This window comes from Protopterus annectens, chromosome 8.part0 (assembly GCF_019279795.1).
Source record: "Protopterus annectens isolate FY-2018-M chromosome 8.part0, PAN1.0, whole genome shotgun sequence".
Taxonomy (NCBI): Eukaryota; Metazoa; Chordata; order Ceratodontiformes; family Protopteridae; genus Protopterus; species Protopterus annectens.
Window position 1 is genome coordinate 1,962,918,541 of NC_056741.1, and position 13,460 is coordinate 1,962,932,000.

The window sequence follows — 13,460 nt, forward strand, 5'->3', positions numbered from 1 at the left end:
TGTAAGTACTGGAGGAATAGCTAAAGGCCTATGCTGTGGTAAATGTAAAAAGGTCCTAAGCCTTTTCCTACAGTCTGAAAAATCCTGGCCCTGCCATTGAAATTGTTCCCTCATAGCATGCAAGGTTTCCCCAAAAGAAAATTCCTCAGGAGGAGAGGCAGAAGGTATGGAATCCTCTGCATCAGAGTCCTCATATGGAGAATAAGGGCCTTCTGGAGGATTTGTATTTTCTGAATCATCAGAGGAGTAATCTGAAGAAACTGGCTCAGGGGGCTCTGCTCTAGGCCTCTTCTCTGGAGGTGGGTGAGAGGCCCTGTCCGGGTGAGACTGGGTTCCCCTGATCAAAGAAATGAGATCCTCTGCTAGACTAAGCATTTGAGTACTAGAGCTAGGCCTGTGAGAGGGGGTTTTAGTAGGCACGGCCTTTGAAGATTTAGCTGCTTTAGCCCTGGCAAAAGCCTTAACTGACATGGATGCAGGGGGCCTAGCAGCTCCACGTGCAGGAGTAGATATATCTAAGGGGATAGATAAATCCTGAGAAACTGTAAGAGCAGGTGGAATTTCCGTAGCAGATTCAGCCATGCTGGATGAGGCTTCGGTAGTAGGAGGCATGCTTTCGGCCGAAGGAAGAACCGCGGACTCGGTTTCAGCCGAAACAGAGACACTCGCGGTTGGCTTAACCGTGGTTTCGGCCGAAACCGCGGACATGAGTGTCGGTCCTTTTCCTTACGCTTTTAGCTAATTGTGAAGTCGGAGTCTCCGGCGGCATGTTATAAGCAAAAGCGGGCGAAAAACTCCTCTGCAAACTCCGACCGACGTCTAAGTGTCCGTCGGTTGAAGGAAGCACAGGCTAGACAAGCTGCTACGTTGTGGTCTGGGCCTAAACAAGGTAGGCAGTAAGAGTGGAAATCTTTATGAGGTATTTGTTTCCCACAAGTTAAACAGTTATTCACTTTTTCTGACATCGGCTGAGGCAAGAAAGAGTCCCCAACGGGGTACTTAGCTTTTTAGAAGTCTTCGGTAGTAGCAATCTCTGGTTCTGACCGACCGGCACTTGCGAACAGCTTCTGCTTCGGGCGCCACGTGGCAAGAAAGACTGAGGAAAATGGCGTCGGCTGATGCCTTTATACCCGCTGAACTGCAGCTATGACGTCGGGTGAAGTGCGACATCAGCCGAGGCCAGACCCAGACTTTGGAATCCGGCTGACCGAAGGGTTGCCTGAGGCCAGGACAACCCATTTGTTAGGACTGCAGATGCATCCTTGAAGGACATCCTGTAACTGCTGCCCTGCAAGAGGTCTCCAGTGAATCATATCCACATTGCAAAGTATACTTTCCCACTTGTTCAGCTGCATGCAATAAATCCTGCAATTCCTTGTTCTCTGAACATTCAGTATTTGTCAACAATTTCTGTTTAAGCAGTGACATTAAATATTGCTGATATTTAAGCATATGAAACTGACAATTTAAAGCCCTTAAAGCCAGGGTAGCAGAAGTGTAGACTTTTTCCCACATCTGTCTAGAGCCCTGGAATCCCGATCAGAGGGGACAGGGTTTTTTGCAGCGGAAGCTTTAACCCCCTTGGGACCCTGAGATATAGTTTCTGGGTCAGCAGCGGGGTTTTTATATAGGAATTTATGAGAATCCGGGACTCTGTAGTATCTGTCTGGCTTAGCAGGTGCAGGGGGTAGAGAGTCTGGTGACAAGCCGGACTCTGAAAATACATCTACAATGTCTAGAACAGGTGGAAAACCAAGGGGTCTGTGCTGAGGAAGTAGCAGAAAAGTCTCTGCCTTTTTTTCTTAGAGATAGAATATCTTCTCCTCTCAGAATGCTCCCTCCCTCAGGGTATGCAGGGTTTCCCCAAAAGAATATAAGAGGAAAGAGGAGAGGAATCTTCATTTCAGCATTTTGAGCATCTGTTTTTAGGCATGAAGTCTGAGTAGGAGAATGCTGCTACTTTTTTTTTTCTCTAGTGCTGCTTAGTCTTTTTTTTGAAGGAAGATGCTTAATATATACTTTATGCTGTTCCGACTACATTATATAATTAAATCTTCGCCAAAAATGAAATGCAAAAAAAACAAAATGGAAGCTTGTTGGTTAAATTGGGCACAAAATACAATTGTTAACTTTTTCTGACATTGGTCTGGAGCAAGTGATGACTGCAACAGTGAAACCGATCAACATCTTGACTTCCTCAATATCAAAACAAACATTCAAAAGATCCCCAAATGGACATTGCCTCCCAATTCAATAAAACCAAATTACTACTTTTCACCCCCAACAAAACCATTTCCACCCCTCTATCCTTCACTATTTCCTCGAAAAATGGCACTATTATCTCTCCCTCTGACCATATCAAACTCCTAGGTGTTGAAACTGATAAAAATCTACACTTAGACATCCACATTTCACAAACGATCAAAAAAGTCCATAAAAAATGGGAACATTACATAGGCACAAGAAATCCCATTCGAAACAAGCACGGATTACCCTAGCCCAAACTCACCTCTTGTTTACCCTAATGTATGCTGCTCCAATTCTTACCCAGCATAGAAAACTTGACCTTGCCAGACACTAATTATGTTATAATAAAATCGCCAAGTTTGCAAACAACTCTATCTTTAGAACCCATCACTGCCATGCTCTAAGGGAAATGCAATGGCTGGAACTTCCCCAGCTACTAACCTATCACCAATTAGTCATTGCCTACATTGTGGTAACACATCCAGAAAAAAACCCTGCACTAGGCCAACTTCTCACCCACTATAATACAAATCGTCCTCTCCAATCTTCCGACAAACCCCTCCTCTGTATCACCAGGGCTAACAATACTGCATGAAAAGCACTGTTCTCCCACTCCATAGCTAGAACCTGGAATAATCTCCCTCCTGCTCTGATTTCTGCCCCTACCTCATCTCACTTTAAAAACTCACTTAGAACACACAAAGAATAAGTGGCTATTGCCCATGTATTACATAAGTCCTCAAATTATTCCACTTATAGAACTCACTTCCTAATATACCTACTGTAATATATATTACAGTCTAGGACTTCTCCTAATGCTGATAGAATTTGTATACTTATTCTGTTATTAACCATGTGTAACTTTTTTCCTGTATATATAGGTCTTATGTCTTCTGCTGTATACTGTAATTTAATATATGGTTTAAAAATTCTCTGTATACTGTATTTTAACATATTGTGTAAAATATTACTTACTGTGGAGCTTTTCTACCCGGGCATCTGCTGAAAATGGACCCATGTCCTGTCGGACCACCCTGGTTAACAAATGTAAAATAAAATACAATAAATAAAATCACACTTTCTGATAACTTGCAAAGGGTCTAAAACTAAATCTCCATGCAAGAGGGAATGCAAAAAAAATAATTTTTGACATTTTTGGGGAGGTTCTGAGAATGTAGCCAGGCAAACCTTATTAAAACATGATCTGCAGAGTCATAAACACTTTTCAAACAATGCGCAGTAATATGAAAAATAGAAGAAACCAAACTACACAATGCAAATTTTCCTCACAACAGGAAACTGAAGCCAAAGCATTCACTGTACTTTCATAATCAGTCTGGATAAATTTTAACATATGACCTTGGCAATTTAAAATTCTAAATATCAAAGTTGCAGAAGCATACACTCAGCCCCCCTTCCCCAACATTTATCAAACGCATCACTATCCTTTTCACAAGGAGAAAGATTAGATTCAACAAAATGCTTGGCAGCAGCTGGATTTACTAAAGCGATTGCTGTTGGATCAGGTCTGGGATGAGTGTATAGAAACTTGAAGGACTACGCAACTTTACACATTCTAACGGCTTTCTTAAGAGCAAGCAGGTTCGCTATTAGGGAAACCACAGGCTGTGAACAAAAACATCCACCAAAGCTGACAGCACTAGCAGGATGGAAATTCAGATGCAGCAAATCACATTTTCTGAGGGAGTGAAAAAAGTACAGTTGTGTACACTTACCATAAATGTAGATGTTTGAGTGTATTCACTGTTGCAGTCATTACATTTGGGTAATCTGCTGGCAGGTTGCCCTTAGTCGGCCTGATTAACAAAGTCTTGGGTCCTGCGTCGGTTGCTGTCCCTTCTTCCATGACGTCAGGGGTATAAAACATGCATCTGACGCCATTACATCAGTTTTTCTTGCCCCAGATGTCAGGTGCCTCCCTAATGGGGAGCCAATAAAATTAAAAAACACAAAAATATACTTCCAACCAAAAGCAAATACACAAAAAAGGTTTTAAGCATAGTAAAAGAAGGTAGAGGTATAACTAGAGAAAAGTAGGGAGCTAGAGGGAGGGTAACCAGGACTGCAACAGTGAATACACTCGAACATCTACATTTATGGTAAGTGTACACAACTGTATTATGTTCTTCGTGTTTCACAGTTGCAGTCATTACATTTGGGTAGATTCCCAAAGCTATGGTCGTGAGGAGGAGTCTACACAGCATTAGGGCCAGCTATAAAGCCCTGGAAGACAACAGTGGCAAAACCAGCTCTGGATTTAGAGAAAATTGGTAAATGATAATGCTTGATGAAAATATGTACAGAACTCCAGGTAGCAGCTTCTAGAATATCCCTGGTAGGAACACCTCTGAGAAAGGCTGCAGAAGTAGATGCAGCCCTGGAGGAGTGAGATCTGATCCCCTGGGGGATAGGTTTTCCATGGTGCTTATAGCAGAAATGAATGCAATGGCTTATCCATTTAGAAATGGTTTGTTTTGAAATAGCCTTCCCCTCTGCCCCTGCAGCAAATGCTACCAGCAATTGGTCAGATTTTCTTCGAGATTTAGTCCTGTCCAAGTAGAATATAAGTTGTCTGTGCACATCTAAGGAATGCAGAATTTGTTCCCCTTTGTTCTGTGGATTGGGAAAGAAGGTTGGCAAATGAATGGACTGACTAAGAGCCACACTGGAAACCACCTTGGGCATGAAGGATGGATTGGTCCTCAGAGATACCCTGTACGCATGAAAGATGATGAAAGGCTCCACTGCCATAAGGGCCTGTAATTCAGATATCCTTCTAGCTAAAGTGATTGCTAAAAGGAAGGCTGTTTTCCAAGAAAGAAATTTTAAGTCCGCAGTAGCAGCTGGCTCCAAAGGAGGTAGAGTGAGCTTCTCCAAAACAAAGTTAAGGTCCCAGACAGGGGTAGGAGCTCTCCTAGGAGGTCTCACGTTTTTTGCCCCTCTGAGATACTGCTTGAGCAGGGGATGAGGGAAGAGGGGTGGTTCTGTGTTACAATGAGATGAAATAGCTAAAGTGTGGATTTTAAGAGAGAAAAAAAAAAAGATAGGCCCTTGTGAAGCATCTCAGTTAAGTATTGTTAAATCGGAGGTAAACTGGGCGCTGCTGTGCTCATCCCTAAAGATTGGTTCCAGGCACAGAATCTTTTCCATTTGTCAGCATAAGATTTTCCAGTACTAGGCCTTCTCGTATCCAAGATGACATCCATCACAGGTTTGCTGAGGGATGATAAGGGTGAATTTAAGTGATTAGCCAGGCTGCAAGGTTCAATGTTGGAAGCTGAGGGAGCAGAATTTGGTTCTCCTGCTGAGACAGCAAGGATGGGGTCTGAGGCAGGTGCCATGGAGATAATTGTGACACACCGCGCAGGAGTGGGTACCAGTGTTGGCGTGGCCAGTCTGGAGCAATCAAAATCATTCTTGGTTTGTCCTACTTGACTTTTAGCAGAACTTTGGAGAGCAGAGGGGGAAAGGCATAGACTGATAGGTTTTTCCAGCTGAAGGACACAGCATCCACTTTCCAGGGTTCATTGTGGGGAGTCCTTGTGCAAAACTTGTCCAACTGGTAGTTCTGAAGGGAGGCAAATAGATCTATGTCTGGGCTCCTCCATTTGCATGTCAACATGTTGAAAATCCATGGTTCCAGTTTCCACTCGTGTGGGTCCATGAGATTTCTGCTTAGTCTGTCTGCCAGTGTATTCAATTTTTCTGGCAGGAATTTGTAGGTGCACTTGGTAGCTTAAGGCTGTGTTCCACAATGCCATGGCTATTCTGCAGAGGGGGTAAGAATGTGTACCCCCCTGCTTGTTTATGTACCACATAACCATGGTGTTGTCCGTCTTTACCATTAGTTGTCCTGGAATGATGTAGTCCTTAAAGGCTGTCAGAGCATTCTGTACAGCTAACATTTTTTTTTTGATTGATATTAGGTGCATTTGATTTGGGTTCCATTTGCCCTGAATGCACTTCCCTGCCAGGTGAGCCCTCCATGCATAGTCTGATGCATCTGTGGTTAGGGTTTGGGTGGTAGGGGGTAGTGTGAATGGCAGTCCCTTGTTTTGGTGGCAGGCCTCTGCCCACCACAGGAATTCCAGGCGTAGGCAAGGTATGATCGGAATCGTTTCCAGGCTGTGACAATGTTGACTCCATAGACTTTTTAAGTACCACTGTAGTTTCCTCATATGTACCCTTGCATATGGAATTAGAAGAATGCAGGAGGCCATGAACCCCAAGGCTTGCAGTATTTGTCTTGCAGATAGCAGGGTTTTTGTGGCCACTTGACTGAAGTTACCAAATGAATTTGCTTCTCTGGCGTGAGGAAAGCCATCTGGGCAGTTGTATTCAACTTGCACCCAGGAATGTAATCTGTTGAGAGGGTACCAGTTGTGATTTCTTTTCATTTACGGTGTACCCCAGACAAGTTAGAACCCTTTTTACAAACGTCAGATGATTTAGAAGTATGCCCTGGTTTTCTGCCTGAATTAGACAATCGTCCAGGTACGGATAAATTTGAATATTTCTTTGCCTGCAAAATGCAATAACTGGAGCCAGGCACCTTGTGAATACCCTGGGCGCAGTAGACAAGCCAAAGGGCAGTGCAGAGAACTGATAATGCAAGTAGCCTGCTTTGAAGCGTAGGTATCTTATGCAAGATTCCATGATTGGGATGTGCAGGTATGCTTCTTTTAAATCTAAGGTTGCCAACCAGGCATCTTCTGCCTAGCATAGGAAGTAACTGGTGAAGAGTCAGCATCTTGAATTTTGGAATGTCCAGAAAGGTGTTTAAGAGTAGACAGGTCCAGAATTGGACGCCATGATTTGCCTTTTCTGGGTACCAGAAAGAGCCTGGAATAAAAACCTTGTCCCTTTTCCTCTTCTGGTACTGAATGAATAGCCTCCATGTTTAAGAGGGAAAGTACTTGTTTTTGGGCCTCTGCCCACTGATTTGAGGGCAGGTCTGGCCACCCGTTTGGTGTTGGCAATGTGTGGAATAGAAATCTGCATCCCTGGGACACTATATTTAAAACCCATTTGTCTTGAGTTATGAGTTCCCAGTTCTTTACATGAAGAGCAATCTTTCCCCCCAAAGGGGTGGCTAAAAGGTAAGTGCTTGCTAATTTTAAAAGGAAGTCACTGAGACTGTTTACCATAGGGGGGTGTCTTGTTATTTCCAGTTTTGGAAGTGGAGGCCCCCCCCATTGCTTAATTCTGAGAGTCCCCTGGGACTGAAACCTGGTGCTTTTGAAGTGTCTGGGTTTGGCTTGAGAGGATCTGGAAGGAGCTTGGAAAAGACCAATTCTTAGTAGGTCAGTGCCTACTAAATCTTGGAGGTTGCACTTGCAAGAAATCTTTAACAGTCTGTATAGATTTAGCTTTATCTTCCAACTTTTTTTAGAACTTCTTCAGCTGTATTGCCAAACAGACGGTCCTGATGTAAAGGAGCATCCAACAATTTTGCTTTAACATGATCAGGCAAAGATTGCTCCTTAAGCCATGCATGCCTTCTAAGCACAGACCCAGTAACAGCAGCCCGGCAGGAGGCCTCTAAAGAATCAAAACTACATTGCAAAGTATGTTTTCCAACTTGTTCAGCACAATGCAATAAATCCTGTAAATCTATTTTCCACACAGTCAGGAAACATAATTTTCTGTTTAAGCAGTCCAATAATATGCTGTTAATATTTTAACATATGAAATTAGCAGTTTAAGGCCCTGATTGGCAAGGTTGCAGAAGTATAAACCTTCTTACCCCATCTATCCAGCGCCCTGGAGTCTCTATCAGAAGGGGTAGGATATTTAGCAGTGGAAGCCTTAATGCCCTTGGGCCCCTGAGAAATGGTTTCTGGATCTGCAACAGGATTTTTGAAAAGGAACTTGTGGGAACCCTGTACTATCTGTCAGGTTTACTAGCAGCCAGAGGCAGGGAATCAGGGGCCATACTGGATTCCGAAAACACATCAACAATGTCTAGTACAGGAGGTATTGCCAAGGGCCTATGCTGAGGTAGAAGGAAATCACTAAGCCTCTTTTTTGAATCAGCTGTTCAGAAGATTCATTATCAAGCTCAGCCCTCGGCCTCTTTGACTACCCCTGATTAGAGTAATTAGATCTTCAGCCATTTTGATCATTTGTTTTAAGGCACAGGGGCCTGAACATGTGGCTTGGGCGTCGGTTTTTTAGACACAGATCGAGATTTAGGCCTTAGCAATGAAGGTGGAGTCGACTTAATATGCAAGTCTGTAGGCCTGAATACACCCTCAGAAGCCGGTGCCTGCACAGCGGCTCCGGACCCATCCAAGGCAGAGAGATCTGCGGGTTCCATAGGTGAAGCCCCTTGCGGTATACCGAACTCCGAATGGGTCTCAGTAGAGGCCTGCGAATCAGAAGTAGCAGGTATCAGGAGCTGCGAAAGCACGTCACTCAGTACCGGCGAACTGGTGACTGGCTTAGAAGAAGAGTCGTCGGCAGTTTTGGACCTCGACGGCCTGTCTCTGTCTTTATCTTTGCATTTTTTCAAACTCCCGGTAGTTGGATGGCTAACCGACGACATTTCTGGATAATTAAACCAAGAAACAAAATATTTAGAGGCAAAAATGTACCGACGACAGATAGTGCGCTGATTAAATAAAGCACAAAACCTACAGCAAGGTATGCCATGGTCAGGGCCTAGGCAAGGAATACATTACGAATGAAAATTTTTGTGAGGTATTTGCTTTCCACAAGTAAAGCAATTATTAACTTTTACTGACATCGGAAAGGAGCAAGAAAAAGTTTCCCCAACGGGGTACTTAGCTTTAATTTGAAGACTTTGGTTCTGAAACTCGAAAACGAAAATTTCAGGAGTCGGCCGACCGGCACTTGCGAACTGCTTCTGCTTCAGGCACCGCACCGCAAGAAAGACTGATGTAATGGCGTCAGATGCATGTTTTATACCCCTGACGACCTGACGTCATGGAAGAAGGGACATCAACCGACGCAGGACCCAAGACTTTGTTTATCAGGCCGACTGAGGGCAACCTGCCAGCAGATTACCCAAATATAATGACTGCAACAGTGAAACACGAAGAACATCCTTATTCTCCAACAGAAACAGTTATTCATCTTGGAAATAGGCTCACAAAAACAGAATCCCTTATAGGGAGAATCAGATACCATACACTGCTCAAAATCTAAAACTGAAACCTGTGGGGGAAAAAAAATGCATCTATCTCTTCACAACCCCCAACAGAATACATATCTTGAACATCTTCAGGGAAAGAGGAATCCCTTTGGCTGTAGTGAAGAACATTCACCCATGGAAAGGGACAGCTCAGGTGTGGAAATTCTACTCCTGATGACAGTCAGGGGCATGTCCATGCCCATTTTCCAATTATTTGTTAACTATGCTAACATTGGTGACATTATACGTATATTACACAATACATTCTGAAAAATCTCCTGCAGAGATGACTCGCAAATGCAAGGTTTCCAATTCCCTAGAATATGTTACAGACACACACAAGTGATACCAGCTTCCACAAACTTCTTCACTACAGCCACAAATAGAATTTTTTTTAATTATACTAAAATGCAGCTTTGTCTTACTGAAACCATCAAAAGATATAAAGTAAATGTTTCCCTGTTTCTTTTGCCCATTATCAGCTGCATTTCCTTACTTAAAGGGAAACACTGCAAATGCAAACCCCATAATGGTCTCAATACTTCTGTACTTGCTATTAAGGGAGAAAGCCACTTTACCATCATCCATGGCTCTCATGGGTACCTTATTATGAAGGAATTTACTCATTTTGAGTCTTAAAGGCTAGGCTCCCACAGTCTGCGACACAGTCAGTGTTAATACCTTTTAAATGACATTCATAGGTAGGTACTAGGCTATCGAGCACAGCCACAAAAGTGATCCCCGGGGTGAATTTCCTATTTCCCATCCAATCATCAAAATTTTTCTTGAAGAGTGCAAAAGAGGAACTTTATTTGATATAGATGGGTAGCTTGTTTCAGAGTATGGGAAGTCTCCGGGACAGGAATCTATCCCTCCAGCATGTTCTGTTTATTGTGGTGACAAGGTTCAGGTCCCTAGAGCATGTAGCTCGGAGGGATTGGGATTTATTTAAGTGGAGCATGTCCAACAGCTCTGTGTTTGATGTTAGGCAGAGATCACCTTGGAGTAGGTGATATGCTATGGAGTAAAGCTGGAGTTTTTTGAGACTGTCAGCATAGAGCATCTGTTTGAGGCCAGTAATCCTCTTTGTGAGGTACTTCTGTGGCCTTTCCAGCTGCTGTAGATGTCTTGTGAGGTACATTCCCAAAGGGGCGTTGTACTCTATAATGGGTCTAATGAGCAACGAGTAGAGGGGAACAATGACCTCCTTTTTCCTGGATGAGAACCCTTTTGTAAAGAGGTGTGCCACATAGAAGGATTTCCTGATCACTGTGGCAATGTGATTATCAAAGGAGAGACTACTGTCCACCTGGGTCCTAAAGTCTCTTATCACACTTTTGGTGTTAAGTAGACTGCCGCCTATGTGGTAGTTTCGTGGGTACAGAGTTTTTACCAAAGGGGATGACAATGCACTTTTTGGCATTGAGCTCGAGGCCAAGGCTCTGACACCAGGCATCTGTCTCACTGACACCCTTCTGTAGGATGTCCATATCATTTGGGGACTCTACTACGGCTCCTAGTTTGCATTCATCTGCGAACCTTGTTAGCCAGAGACCTTGTGTGTTAGCCTGTACTTCAGAGTAGTTGCTACAAACAGGGGAGGACCCTGGACTGAACCCTGTGGTACTCCCCTTGTCACTGATTTGAAGTCAGAATTGGAGTCTGCAACTTTTACAGTGTGGGTTCTTGTCAAGTCAGCCAGTTGGCAACCCATCTTGTGACGTAGGGATTTATACCTAGTTTAGTGAGTTTATCTATAATTCCAGAATGGGGGATGGTGTTGAAAGCCTTGGCGAGGTCAAGACAGGCTGTGTGAACCGCCTTGCCCTCATCTATGGCTTTGGTGACTGCTTCAAAGATGTTAATCAGGTTCAGGAGATATGATCTGCCTTTCACAAACCCAAACTGGGTGGGTACAGAGTTTGGAGGTTACCAATGTCTTTGTTTATAAGTTCCAGGATGATAAGTTCCATGGCCTTGCAGACCAGGCTTGTCAGATTAATAGGGCGATAGTTCCCAGGGTCCATGGTGGCTCCCCTTTTGTGGAGTGGGATAACTGTTGCTGTGTGCCATTCAGTGGGCACAAAGCCTGACATGAGGTACTTAGGTGGGGAGCCAGTTCATTTTGAAGTTCGTGTAAGATGCAGTTTGGGATGTTGTCCGGTCCCATGGATGCTGTGTTCTTGGCTTTAGAGAGGGCAGTTTTTACCTCCATAGTTGTTATTACAGGGACTCTGCATTTCTTCAGTATAGATATGGGGCCCCTTAGGGGGTGAGAGGGAGGTAAAGTTAGCACTGAATGTTTCTGCCACGATGTTGGCTATATCAGTTGGTTCTGTAATTTTCGTGCCATTGTGCTGTAACTCAGAGCAGATCTGGGTGCTGCCATTGAGATTTTTGACATAGCTACAGAATGCTTTGTGGTTGTCCTTAGAATCAGTGGCGATTTTTTCGTAACTAGCTTTGGAGAATTTTATGACGGATCTCAGCTTCTTACTGAGGCTGACCAGGGAGCTCCTCCACTCATGGGATTTTACTCTCTTTTGCAACAGTTTCTTCCTTCTGTTGTAGAGTTTGATTATGGTAGGAGACCACCAGATTGGCTTTTTTTTTTTTTTTTTTTTTTGGAGGATACCGTCTTGGTTCTGTTAGGAATAGCAACATCCATGGACTCATGTAAGTGCTTATAGAGTGCATTTGTGTAGGACTCAGCAGTCGTAACTGTATTGTCCATCTGTATCGGTATCATGAAGTTCGACACTTCTGTTTTAAGAAGCATGAAATTGGCTATGGAGAAATTTTTTACAATGGTTTCCTTAATGGGGGTGGGCTGGATGTGGATATCTAGGGTGATTAGCTTATGGTCGGATATGACCAACGAGGAGTTGACCTCAGGTGTGGAACACCAGTCACTCATGTTGGTAATGACTAGGTCTAGGATATTGTTGCCCCTGGTGGGGGTGTGAATAAGTTGATCCAGGCCATTGGAATTTATGAATTCCAGAAAGCAATGAGTGAAGGAGTTGGTACATGAATAGTTTTCCCAGTTAATGATGGGGTAGTTGAAATCGCCCATTATTGGGGTGTTTGGTTGAACCCTAATATTTTCCAGGATATCAAGAAAAGAGGAGTGGGAATCCTGGGGCATGGTGGGGGATCTTTAGCAAGCTGCAATTTGGACTGCACTTTTGCCCAGTTAGTTGCACTTGGATAATATTGGATCCATTATGCTGAACAACAAGCCTGGAGGTGTGGATATCCTTAATGAATATGGACACACCTCCGACTTTAGTGTTCCGATCTAGGTTAGATGTCCGAAAGGTGTGGTATGAATTATAGCCTGGTAATGCAGGGGAGCTCTCTGAAGCCTTGAACCAGGTCTCAGTCACTGCACAGATATCAATGTTCTCCATTTTAAGCAGTGCCTCGAGTGACTGCATTTTGAGGTTTAGACTTCTAGCATTGCGTAGCATTACCCTTAGTTTTTGCTTGTCTGTACCTGTTACGATGGTAAATTTGTCATTTGAACCTTGCCTAAAAAGGCATTATAGGGGAGGCAAGAGCCTTAGCCAGTATCCAAAATCCCAGGGTGCAGGCCATCACTGGCAAAGCATTGTAGTCTGTCGACCATGTTGTCTCAGGCAGACAGATACTGGATCTCCTTAGAATGATACCAAAAGCTTAGCCAATTGTTGAAGTCAATCACTTTGTCCTTACACTGTGATATCATTCTGGGTGATGGCAGGATGCTACTTAGGGATAGGGTCATAGCTCCCTGGGCTACAAAAGACTGGAGAGCCCTTCCATGTCTCTTTTCATGTAGTCCAGGGAGGTACGTCTCAGGTTGTTCATACCAACATGGAGAATGACAGAGTCATATTTGTACCTGTTGTGGAGTGACCTGAGTGCGTGGGTTATGTGGCAGATCCTGGCACCCGACAGGCAGCTGACAGTAACCTTCTCTTTGTTTAGTCTGGTGAGTGGGACATCAGTGTGCCTGCTATAGATTCATCTTTGACTAGTGTGTTGGGCATGT

The 13,460-nt window shown here is 43.8% G+C and overlaps 1 protein-coding gene across 1 annotated transcript in view; it reads right to left on the reverse strand.

Annotated features, from left to right (window-relative positions):
* The window catches only part of AP1G1 (adaptor related protein complex 1 subunit gamma 1), a 4,036,072-nt gene that overhangs the window by 322,884 nt on the left and 3,699,728 nt on the right, over positions 1–13,460 (reverse strand). The window lies entirely within an intron of this gene.